This window comes from Etheostoma spectabile, chromosome 20, assembly GCF_008692095.1.
Source record: "Etheostoma spectabile isolate EspeVRDwgs_2016 chromosome 20, UIUC_Espe_1.0, whole genome shotgun sequence".
Classification (NCBI taxonomy): domain Eukaryota; kingdom Metazoa; phylum Chordata; class Actinopteri; order Perciformes; family Percidae; genus Etheostoma; species Etheostoma spectabile.
The window spans coordinates 13,397,894-13,409,837 of NC_045752.1; the positions used below are offsets into that span (position 1 = coordinate 13,397,894).

The 11,944-nt window shown below is 43.0% G+C and overlaps 1 protein-coding gene across 3 annotated transcripts in view; it reads right to left on the reverse strand.

Moving 5' to 3' along the window:
* Positions 1-10,242, reverse strand: part of tiam2a (TIAM Rac1 associated GEF 2a) — a 73,524-nt gene extending 63,282 nt beyond the window's left edge. For all 3 annotated transcript variants that reach the window (XM_032501061.1, XM_032501060.1, XM_032501056.1), the window contains exon 1: positions 10,001-10,242. The gene's annotated coding sequence lies outside the window, so the exon portion shown is untranslated. The remainder of the gene's footprint in view (positions 1-10,000) is intronic.
* Between the last annotated feature and the right edge of the window lie 1,702 nt (positions 10,243-11,944).

An 11,944-nucleotide genomic window follows, 5' to 3' on the forward strand; every position in this document is an offset into this window, starting at 1 on the left:
AAAAAAAAAAGGAACTCTCTCACTTAAAGTACAGCTTTAGTAAACAGTTCTTCCCTGACATGCAAGGAAAGCTCACGTACTGTAAATCCCCACATAAAGTAACCATCCTCTGACGTAACGCTGCTCACAGCTACTGGCTTTCTATAGAATGGGGAGAAAACTTAATATTCTCTGCTGAGCTTCAATATCACTGTTACATGAAAAGAAGGAACACTATTGCTCCTGTTATTATTAACCAAAACAAGTTGTATTATTGCAGCCTCAAGCCCCTTCGCTGGTCATACTATACAGTATATGGTACTGTCCAGGGCAGACTTACAGCACAGATAGGAGGGGAGAAATCTGAGCTAGAATGTTGGCTCGGCATCCTGCAGGCACTTATGATGGGTGAGACAGCTGGTGAGGAGCCAGGCCCAAACACACACACAAATGTACTCATCACCGTAGCCACGAGTTCTGAATGTGCGAGGCTACTCTGAATGCCAGCAGGCTCCTAAATATCTGCCTAGGATGTACAGGCAAGTAATATTATGAACATTTTATATTGTACAGATGTCTCATGATTAAAGATAATGTACTTTATACATCAGACCTTATATTTTAAACAATCTTGACATGCTTTTATAACAACAGCCAACAAACAACACCACCACCACCACCCGGGGTGTCAAAAAAACCACGAGCCGTTAGCCTCGAACTGTGGCAAGCAGTTAAGTGTGTCCGTCTGTGGGGTGGGGGAATTAAGGCCGCACTGGACACATTGTGTCGGAGGACAGCTTAATGCTTGCAAACAGGTTTAACACCTGTGGTGAGTGTGTGTGGACGCATCTTTGCATGTCTGCTTGCTTCTTTCCCAGCAGATGTTTTAGTCAGTGCACAACCCGTGAACCAGTTTCTGTCCCTAAACTGTGTCATAAGTTTACATGCTTTGTGTATGTTGTGTGTAACCAGTTTGGAGAAAGTTTGCTTGATGACGCACGTATGCCGTTAATGCCTTTCTCTCTAACTCCTTTTATTTGTATGTAGATTTTGACTCTTAACATCGTGGCAAGAATTCTACAAAGCTTACTCTCTTAAGGAGCCCAAATGGCAAAAGGGGAGATTACATTTTATCGTTCTATTTATCACAAGGAATTAGCTGAAAGCCGTTATCAAGCTCTAATCTAGAACAGGTGCTCGACAAAGCACGCAGGCAGTTCTGTGTTTAAGTGGAAAAGCTAAATAAACACTACGACAAAGACTGACCTGTGCTGGCAGGAAAAACACAGAAACCAGTTTCTCTAGTCATGCCGGTGCAGGGGCACGTGAGCTAATTGTAACTGCAGCAGAAAAATCAGGCAAATCTTTGCAAAGCAAACTTCTTTGTCCGGCTTTGCAAAGCCTTTTCAATGAGGAATGTGGTTCATAAAGACTGATAACACAGAGACAAGCCAATGCGGGCACCGAATGGCACCTCATCCAAAAGGGCACGGCAAGACTTGGCTAAGCGCTAGCAGCTGTGCCACATGTGCACCACTTTTACCGTCAGGATTAAATTAAGGCCCCTGCCAAACTCATTATTATCCCATCCATATAGGGAGGCTCAAGAATGTCAATGAGGGCCACGCTCATTATGCAGTCGTCATGCAAAGTGCCCAGAGAGAAACAAGTACTTTCACACAATTGCAGACTGTAAATCAACAGCATATTTGATCTGACAGGCTTCTTTTGTGTCTGAAAAATTATAGGCCAGTCCTTTAATTTTTATTCTGTAAAATAAATTCCTCGACCAATTGAATTACAGCTCACGGGCAGATGTGACTGCCGGGTGATGTCCCATGGGACTGGCTGGCGGAATCGACAGGCAGATGCTCCCACCAGCAGAGGTCAATAAGGTCAAGCTGTTCCATTATGAGAGGACAAGGGTGGTATTTATTCACAGCCCTCTCCTCCTAAGCAGGGCTGGGTTTTAACAGAATGGAGATGGATACTCAACCCTTGAGGCAAACGGCTAACTACAATCCATCCACTGTTTCTCTCATTACTGGTGGAGACACAGAAACTGTTCCCCTCACGCCTACTGAGAGGAAGGTATGAAACAAAAGAGTAGAAAGGTGAAAAGAAAGTTGCTGAAGAAATTCACAGATTATCTAACTCCTGAATGATCAAGAGAATGCGCTGCCACCCAGGCGAGATGATAACAAAAGAATAGGGAACAGGGTGTTCCACAGTACAAAACTCATGCACCGCAACCCACTTTAAACAGCAGTAATGACCATAGAGGCATATACTGGCTAAAACCATCTAACCTGACATCACTTGCCTGCAGAGTACGTGAGGCTGTTTTTTCTACATCAAAATGGCTCTGATGTACCTCTACATATACAAAATTATACTGAACTCAATATTATTAAGCAATGTATCTTTGCCTTGGACTCCTGTGGCTAGCCAAAATGCAATGCACAGTGTGCCAAAAGGCCCAGACATTAAGCATGATGATATGGAAGTAAAAGATCGGAAAGAATGAGAGCAGTCTTCTGGCTTTTTAATGTGTTGGTTAAAAGGCCTGTGGCATTGTATGATAACATGCTTAGCCAAAGCGGAGGCATGTCTGGGACCAAACATGAGCACTTAGACAATCTATACACACACACAGACACACACATCTACCCCCAACACACACACATGCACGGTACAATGAAATGTTCCACATCTCAATTCAAAGTTTTGTCAGCTACACTATAAATGGACATTTGATTCAAAGAACACAGAGAAAAATGATGCATAAGGCTAATACAACCTGACAGTGTAAGTACAGCTTTTCACCCAGCTCCCTGAACTGTAACAATCATCTCAACTGTCAGGAAACCCCAGGTCCTGCCGTTTCTCAACACTGTTATTAATAGTTTAAGCTTAAGCCTGGGCATGCCTGTATGAACTGTGCACTGTGTAATATTGTTATATTAGTATATAAAAAAATAAGGCAACCACAAGTTTCCAGTGAGGCCAATTGCTCCACGCGAGTAGACCACAGGGCTTGCCACTAGAGACAAAACCGTCACTCGCACACACACAAAATGACTAGTGAGGAGCAGGACGAAAGCCTAAAGAGATGGGTGGTTTTCAAAATAACTTCAAGAAAATATCAGTTATTAAGTCATTCTTTTACAGTTTGACTCTCTGCCAGGACATTTGGACTGAGATAATTGGCAACCGCTGATGAAAACGGACCAAGCCAGAGCATAGATACCTGAGGCAAAATAAGTCAAACTAATCTTTCTAATACTTTTTGTAATGACAGAGAAAATGATTAGCAATAACCTTGACACCAAAGTCAGTGGGTTGAGTGATACATCAGCCACCTATTAGTCACCAGTCAGGATGTGCTCTATGGATCACTAACCTCATGAGACTGTGAATAAACAATTTCACCCTCTTAAGGGAAATTATATATAAGAAATGTCTTCACTACAGTGCGCATTCACTTTAAACCAGACCCTGTCACATGCAAGGTGAATATCAATGAGTATATAAAAAGGGTAGAAAAATGCTCTGAAATGTTTTTTTTTTCCCTTTGATATGCTAGCAAAAGGAGTCGAGATGAAAGCAGATGAGATTGAGATCAAAACCTTCATCCTGTTAGAACCAACAGGCAGTTCACACTCAGTTACTCCATCAACATGGATGATGAAGGCTTTGAGAGAGTTACGTGTAACAGAGTTCTTGTTATTCAGCTAAAAAGAATACGAATACACACACACAAACAGTGAGTCAGTTGTTCCTCCTTCTTTTACCACAGAGAGCCAGTCTAAACTGTAGACACAGCACGCTCACACATCATCTACATTCAGGGAGAGGTGGAAAAGCCAACAATAGTCCTGTTGAGTGGGTCAAGCCATGAGGAAGGATTCAGGAGTTGAGTCAGATGACCCATACTAGCTACTGTCCTAGCCTGACAGTTTAGCTTTAGCATAAAAGACAAAAAGCCAGGTATATTACGCCATAAGGTTAAGGGATTCTGCAACATTGCAGTGATTTTCTGTGAGTGTTAACAATCCTCTGAGGCCTGTGAACCCATGGTCTGATAAAACATTTAAAAAGCAGCATTTATGTGAGCCCAGATATATGCTCTAACACCGTTTGAAGAAGAAGACATTAATACTGCAAGACTGTCCCAGGTTGCGACAAGCTAAGCAACGACCTGCACTCTGCGTCATGTGCTTGACTAGGCATCATCCCATGGAGGAACCTGACGGCGATAAGGTTGACCCTCTTGACTTTGTATAAATGCTGTGCCCATGTAATTTGTTGGAGGTGAGTTGATGGCATGTTTGGTGGCAAAAAAGGTGGCAGAACTGGGAAGCAACAATGACTGGAAAGACATATTTTTGCTCCTATAAAAAGGTACATAAAGTGTGTTTGTGTGTGTGTGTGTGTGCGCGTGTGTCTCTGTGTGGGGGTGGGGGGCATCATTCTGCTTTTCTAAAAAGTTCTCTTTTCTAAACACTGGTTTATACAAGGCTTGATGGGTAAAAAAGTCTAGACTGTCCTTTGCACCTGCGCCCATAAACTGTGAAAGCCACCCGCGCCGTGCACCCAGGGTGGCATGGAGAGCAATCCGGCCAGTGTGAGCAAGTTGTTCCACCAGGGCCACAGAGGGTGAACTCTGGGTTAAACAGCTCATATGTAAGAGCCAGGGGGAGATCGTGTCTTGGCACTAGGAGAGCAGAGAAAAGTGAAGTTGGAAGTTTCTGGGCAATGAAGAAACCTAAGTTGACCGTAGTGAGAAATGGAGAACTGCTAGTCGATCTTAGAGCATCCAGAGGGTGCTGTAAAAATATGCACACACACACACACACACACCCACCCACACACCCACACCCACACACACACCCACACACACACACACACCTTGGCTTCCCTTACTTAGAGGATATGATGCACATTATGTTGCTACAATTTTACCGACTGCAAAAACTGATAAAATGTTCCTAAATCTCCTATTATTTTCTCTTATCTTGACATGCTTTACAATGAGTTTCTTCACTCACATTTCCTTTTAACAGCTGAGGCCTGTCAGCCAAATAAGCCTTGATGATGATATTGCCCCAGGAAACAGGTTATTTGGCTACATTTACTTCAATTTTTGTAAGAAAGCTTTAATTGAGCGTGTTCACTGAGTGGATGCCAGCATTGCCGTTGACCCAAAGCAATTAGGACCCTGCCTCTGTTTACACTGGCCGGATGCCAAATGACTGAACCAACATGACAAGGCCTGGAGACTGAGAAGTGAAGAAAAGAGCTTATCTTGCTCAGAGATCAAAACATACTGCTAAAGCGGAGAGGGGCTGGACAGGGAGAGAACTAATGAGGCAGAAAAATATGTTCCTTAACATAACACTAATATAAGGACTGCCAATGACCCTCCCCAATGCATTACATGTCTGTCACAAAGCCCAGGAAACCTGGCAGATCTGGGCCCGTCATGCCCAGAGCAGTTCAGTGGCGCAAACTACTGAGCAGGCAAAAGAAGGGAAACAACATCAATATCTCGTAAGACTGCAGAGTTATAGCAATTTTGTGTTGTGATGACAGATATATTGGTGCTAAAGGAAGACTGTGATGAATGGTGTATTGGACACAGTAGGATCCATGTGTGGTCAGTTATGGATTTGTGCACATCACAACACTCCTTCCTTCGGCTCTTTACAACATTTGATTTATCATTTTTCAGAAGAAGTGATGCAGAAATTTGATATCTAAATTAACTATAAACTGTAAAGAGATTTGGCACAAATAAAACCACGCCATTCAAAGACATGAACGCAGCGCCCTAGCTTTCGTCAAAGACAAAATCTCCACCCACTGGTGAGCAGGTGGGATGTGTTGGAGTAAATGTTTACCCGGTGTTTGCTCCATCCATTATGGGGGGCTACACAAGACACATGGTGCCAACTGAACATCCAAGCAGCGAGCGCTTTGACCTGTAGCACCAGCTGTGTTTGCCTTTCCAATAGGGCAGGGATAGTAAGGGAGACCTTATGGCTACTGGGCCGAGGTAGGGCAGATCAATAGAAATTTCTGGATTGACGGTAAGCGGGCTAAGAACCAAGGAGAGGGGGCTGCAGAATGGGGTATTTCCATACAATCAGAGCTGTTGATAACCTAGAGAATGTGCTGTCTTTATAAAAATAAAAAGGTATTCAAAAAAACAACTGCACACAGCATAAGACTGTTCCCAGCTTGAATTTTTAATGAAAGGTTTAAATAGTATACACACAGCAGCAATGTGCTGAAAGAACGACACACACACACACACACACACACACACACACACACACACACACACACACACACACACCACACACACACACACACACAAACACACACACACACACACACACACACACACACACACACACACACACACACACACACACACACACACACACACACACACACACACACACACACACACACACACACACACACACACCACACACACACACACAACACGCAAAAAGCTTCTTTGCCCAATACTACTTGTCCTCTTCGCTTTATTGTTCATACATTTTGATAATCAAACTACTTCTTGTACGTTCACGGCTTGTAAATCACTTGGTCAGGTTCAAAGTGCTGAGGTAGCACCTTTTCCAGACTGAAATATTGTATGCAGTCTGGTAAGCTTGCAGGAATTACTTGCACTGCTACTCAACTGCTGCCATGGGGGCATTTTGTTCCTTATGCACACCATTCTCCATACTTTTATATGGCCGTCAATAAAAGAATGGTAATAACATGTCTTGTAGTTATTTCTTTGGGGTTAATGGAAGTCTTACTCACAAGTGAGTCGTGTGGCATCATTTGAAGAGCCACCTAACTCACTTATTCAGCTTCACCCCAATCACCCACACCTAACTCTTAATCCATTACCTTGTCCAACACATTGTTAAAGCGCCTGCCACCATTTAATCTTCATTTTCTTTGAAAACTCTACGAGCCAGTATTTAGCAGGTGACCTCAGAAGGAGTGTAATTCAATTAAGACCTATGCATTAATCTCCTCAAGAGGTCCGGGAGTTGTGGCTGTTAAGAGGGGCATGAATGGGTGCATCGGTTCAGCTTGATGAGACCACGTTGCTCTGCTGAGCTGGACAGAAGGTTCAGAAGGCCGTGCAGCCGAGCAGGGGATCTCGTGTTGAGCAGATACACAAGTAGCCGACTGAACAAATCCCTTGGAGTGAACTGGTGTGTGGGTGTGTGTGTGTGTGTTTGTGGTGTGGTGGTGTGTGGTGTGGTGTGTGTGTTGTGTGTGTGTGTGTGTGTTTGTGTGTCCACGCCAACCCAGTACCCACAGCAAAACATTCAATCAGAATCTGAATTATGCAGCGCGAAGGTACATGTCTCTTTTTGGCTGTTGTTTTTTTTTTTTTTTTTTGTCACACGTTCGTTCTTATTTTTGTTCAAACCGCCACTACAACACAGAACTGGTAATGTCAACGTCATGTTGGTGATAGCTCTTCAACCTGTACTTGTGTGCACCCAGAAAGGGGTCAAAGCCAGTCATGTCTGTGTTGGTTGGCGCCTTGATGAGTGCGGTAGCAAATGAAAAGTCTCGGCCAAGACGCTGTCAACACCAGCTTTCAGTTCACCTGCTTTTTATAGCAACCACTCCAGACACTGCTGGCCATACACTAGTAGCAAACACTTTGAAAGCCAAATATAATCTCAACCACAGAAGTAAGAAATAGAAACATACAGGCCACCATTATGCTTGCCTGGCTGGACTGTCTACACTTAAACAGAAGCCTTGAAAGGACATTGTAATCAAGGGAGTGAACATGCTGAGACAAAGACAGAAAGTTGATTTCAATTTGATCCTTTTCAAATCCTTTTGTTTCGAAGATGCACCAGTTATGTGTAACCTCTCTGGTTTTCCCCTGCAGCGCCCCTCTACCTAGAGGCAGAAAAAGCCTTCATCCCTGTGTGACAATAAGCGCAGATGTTACCCATGCCTGATAAGTCACATGCACGCCACCTTATATGGAGAAAAATGTGCCGGGGAGAAGACATGAAACATTGGCGTTTCTCGGCCAGTGTGCTTCAGAAGAATTAACGACAACCGGCAGTCGCACACACACAACCTTCTACATCGTCTGCGGAGAGGAGAACTACAACAGTCAAATTGTTCTTCTCTATAACTCCAAAGTCTCAAACTTTTAATGGAGGGAAGTTCCTGTGGTGATTATGTCCCCGTTTCATGACGTTACTGAGCTCTTCAACTTAAATTGGAAGAGAGATGAGCTGTAGATGCCTGCGAAGCAGCTCTGCACCACCCAGAGAGAGGGTAACTACATTTCCCTTTTACCACTGGTAAACAACTTTGACAAACTTGACAGTCCTGCCAGCAAAAAGTCTTAACTCGCAACTCGTGTCACAAAAGGAAAGAGTGAACAAGCAAACAATTGTTTTTTTTTCCCATTAAAAAGGAAATTACAGGCCACACTCAATTAGTATCACTCTGATTCTAGACCTCGTCCCAAACAGGGGAAAAACAGAATAATAAAAACATAACGTTCCTTGTGGTCGAGGATTTCTTTGCCGCAAAAATGTGAAAAGCAAAAGCAAAAACGTGCATGTGGTGCCACGGCTTCTGACCCGGCGTTATTGTTACTGGCCTCCAAAATCCAAAACATGGTGCACACATGAGAACAGCCGCAAGTATGCAAGTGAATAACTATTTCTGTAGAGTTGATTAAACAGGCGAGGGGTGTTGGAATAAAAAATACAATCACATTCTCCCCACCAGAAAGATAAACGGAAGACTCTCTTGTGTGATGTTGGGCTGAGCCTAATCCCTGGATAAAAACAATCCAAGTAAATGATTAGAAACCATTTAGAGTGCATTCACTAATCTAATCTAATCCATCATGCAATCATCATTAATCCCATTAATTGCCATTAAATATCACATTTCCTCAAGACCGAACTCAAACAGACAGATCAATGGCCGAGCCAGCCAGCCTCAGTGAGTCAAACATTAGCCTGTGGTTTTATCATTCCAACCCTCAGTTGTGTGCAAAGGTAGCACAACAGTCAGACTAACCCGTTCCCACGTGGGTTTCCATGACAGAGGACCCACCAACCATGCCAAAAGGAGTGCCCGGCCATTCCTCCTACTCCTTAGATCTGTTTTCTTTGTGCTGGCCCTTCACTTCAGGGGTCCTGGGGCCCTTTTGTTACCTCAGTATGTGGCTACAGAGCCATTCCACCCCAGCACACGGCCAAACAATGAGCTGAGGGTAAATCCCATCCAAACACAACAGCAGAACACTGTGCATAAATCAGAAGGAAGAATAAGAAGCAATAAGTAGACACTGATACTACTGTGGGCTACATGTTGAACATCTCTGCACTCAAGTGATTTATTGTGTCAAATAGAATGACACCCAAATACCTTTGGTTTGGAGATATTATTCAGCGTGCTTAGAGGATGCATTTAATTCAATTTAGGTCCATCATACCAAATTGTGTTTCACACCACACAAAAGACCAACCGCATATTGCATTCATGAGGAAAGTTTAAAAAAAAAAAAAAAAAAACAGCACTCACACTGGCTGTTTTAATATCTGACGATTATACATTTAAACAGGGGTCGTTCTTTCTCTCTAGGACAATACACACAGATGAACTCTGTACTTTTTACAGTGGTCCACGGTGTAGTACTCTAACAATAAAACGCCTTTCACCAGGTTTTGTTTTTACAGCCTGATGAGTTCAGTCACAGCTGCTGCAGCGAGATTTACTGCTCGAACTAACCAGTGACAAGTCACTCGTGAAATCAGTGCCGAATATTACACGAACATTTCCCAAACTTTTGTTTAAAACACAAAACTATGTGAGACAGTCCTGATTTAAGATGCGTTTAGGTGTTGCAGCCGACAAAGCCTTTACACAGACATGAGCGGACCGAATCACTCTAAAACAACGTGACTGGAAAAGAAGTTCGTTGGCGACTCACCGGTCTCCTCTGATGAAACATACTTCTCGCAGTACTCACGTGCTTCCCTCTTCGCGACCGCTAAGTATAACGTTGTTGCATTCACCAGAAACATAAAAATCGAAAATGTATGAAGCGTACTTCAACGATTCCTCTGTTTCCAGACCAAATGTTCCTGGGACGGAGCGCCAAGAGACTGCGGACTCCTCCCAGACAATGTGGGGTTAAACTCCTCCTTCCTTCCGACGGACCCTGGGAGGGGGGGGGGGCGCTCTTCAGTACAACATGGAACACCGGGGGATTAATGACAAGTATATCTAATCGAATGCTAAAACACGGGAAATCAGGGGTCCGCGGACCTTTAGAGGTCCCTCGCGGAGATGCCTGGGTCCGATGTAAAATCAAACGAGGTTCAACTAGCCTACATGACTACTGCAGAAGGAGTGCTAGGCTAATTTTACACATACAGTTTTGTTTGAATGTGATGATGATTATCATAATTATGATGTCAGAACAGTTATCTCTGCCTGGGCTTAAGACTTAATAGTTTTTATAGAAAGCATGTTTTACAAACTGAAGGTGTTGGGTGGGGGGGGGGGGGGTGTACACTAGTAGGGATCTGCTTTGATCTGTCTCTTTATGGAAGTTGGAGTACCTATTTAAAACAGTGAAGGCGCAAATTAAGTCCAGTAAGTAACGTGCACTAGGGTTGGGTACCAAACTTTGTACTTTTTTGGTTACAGACCGAACTTCGGTAGGCTACATGAGAACTTTTAAGCGCGAGCTTATCTGTCCTCACTGCATATTGACAATGAGCGGAGCTACAACACACACACACACACACACACACACACACACAAACAAGGTGTGTAGACAGAGTAAACTCAAGCAAACTACGTCTGTTCTGCAGTTTTGTTGAAGTCACAGTGAGTCACGGAAACGCTGATGAAGTGGTTTCAAGTGTGGTTGCAGTTTTTCAAAACTTCACGCAGACACCGTTCACTGTAAAATGATATTAACGGCGAGCCGAAAGCAGTGGGGGTGCTGTTGACATTACACTTCTCAGCAACAAGGCAATTCAAAGTGCTTTACATGAAACATTAAAGAGCAATTAAAAACGCCCATGGTGAAAATAAAACAGGCAAAAAAAGATTAATACACAAATACAAGAATAAAAGTTACAGTGGCTAAGAACTACTTATTTAATTTAATAGGTTGGGAAGGGTTTTATTTTTGTTTCTGTTCAATTTCTTTTGAGTGTAAAATATTCTAAATAAATAACAAAAATTCTAAGTAAATAGGATAAATAGATTTGGAAATATTTTTACAACTGAAATCATTTTTTTGTAGTGGGTAAGTATCCAAAACAGGTACCGTTGGGTACCGGAACTGAATTTCGGGTACCGGTATCGGTACCCACATTTTTATAATTTTCCCTCTGTCAATATGCAGAGAGGACAGATAAGCTTGCGATTACACGCTCTCAGGCACCCAAAATTTGGTACCGCTTGATTTGAATCGGCCCTCGGTAGTAACGACATAATTCGGTCAAACATTTTTCACACAGATATATATTTATGTGCGTAGGTCCATGCGGATCCTCGCAGACATAGACAGGTGACACGTTTTTCACAGACAGAATAATAAGTTTGTGTTTTTTTAATATCAGGTTTTACTGTTTCACCGTGTTTCATTTAGAATAATTCAGCTTTCTTGGGACAACTTATTTTAATGTGGTCCTAGGATCTATTTGGCAGCATCTGACCTTTAACATTTCCTGCCCTAAGGTTCTCAGCCTGTTGTTTTGCTTGGTAAGGGGAACCAGATGAACATATTTTGCATAGCACTGTCAACCCTGTCTGTCACATGGACTAATGAACTGATAATGCCAGAGCATGCCAGTGAAGAGAATCTTCATTGTTATTTTTGAACGTATAACTATTCATCACTCCCTTTCATTTTCTT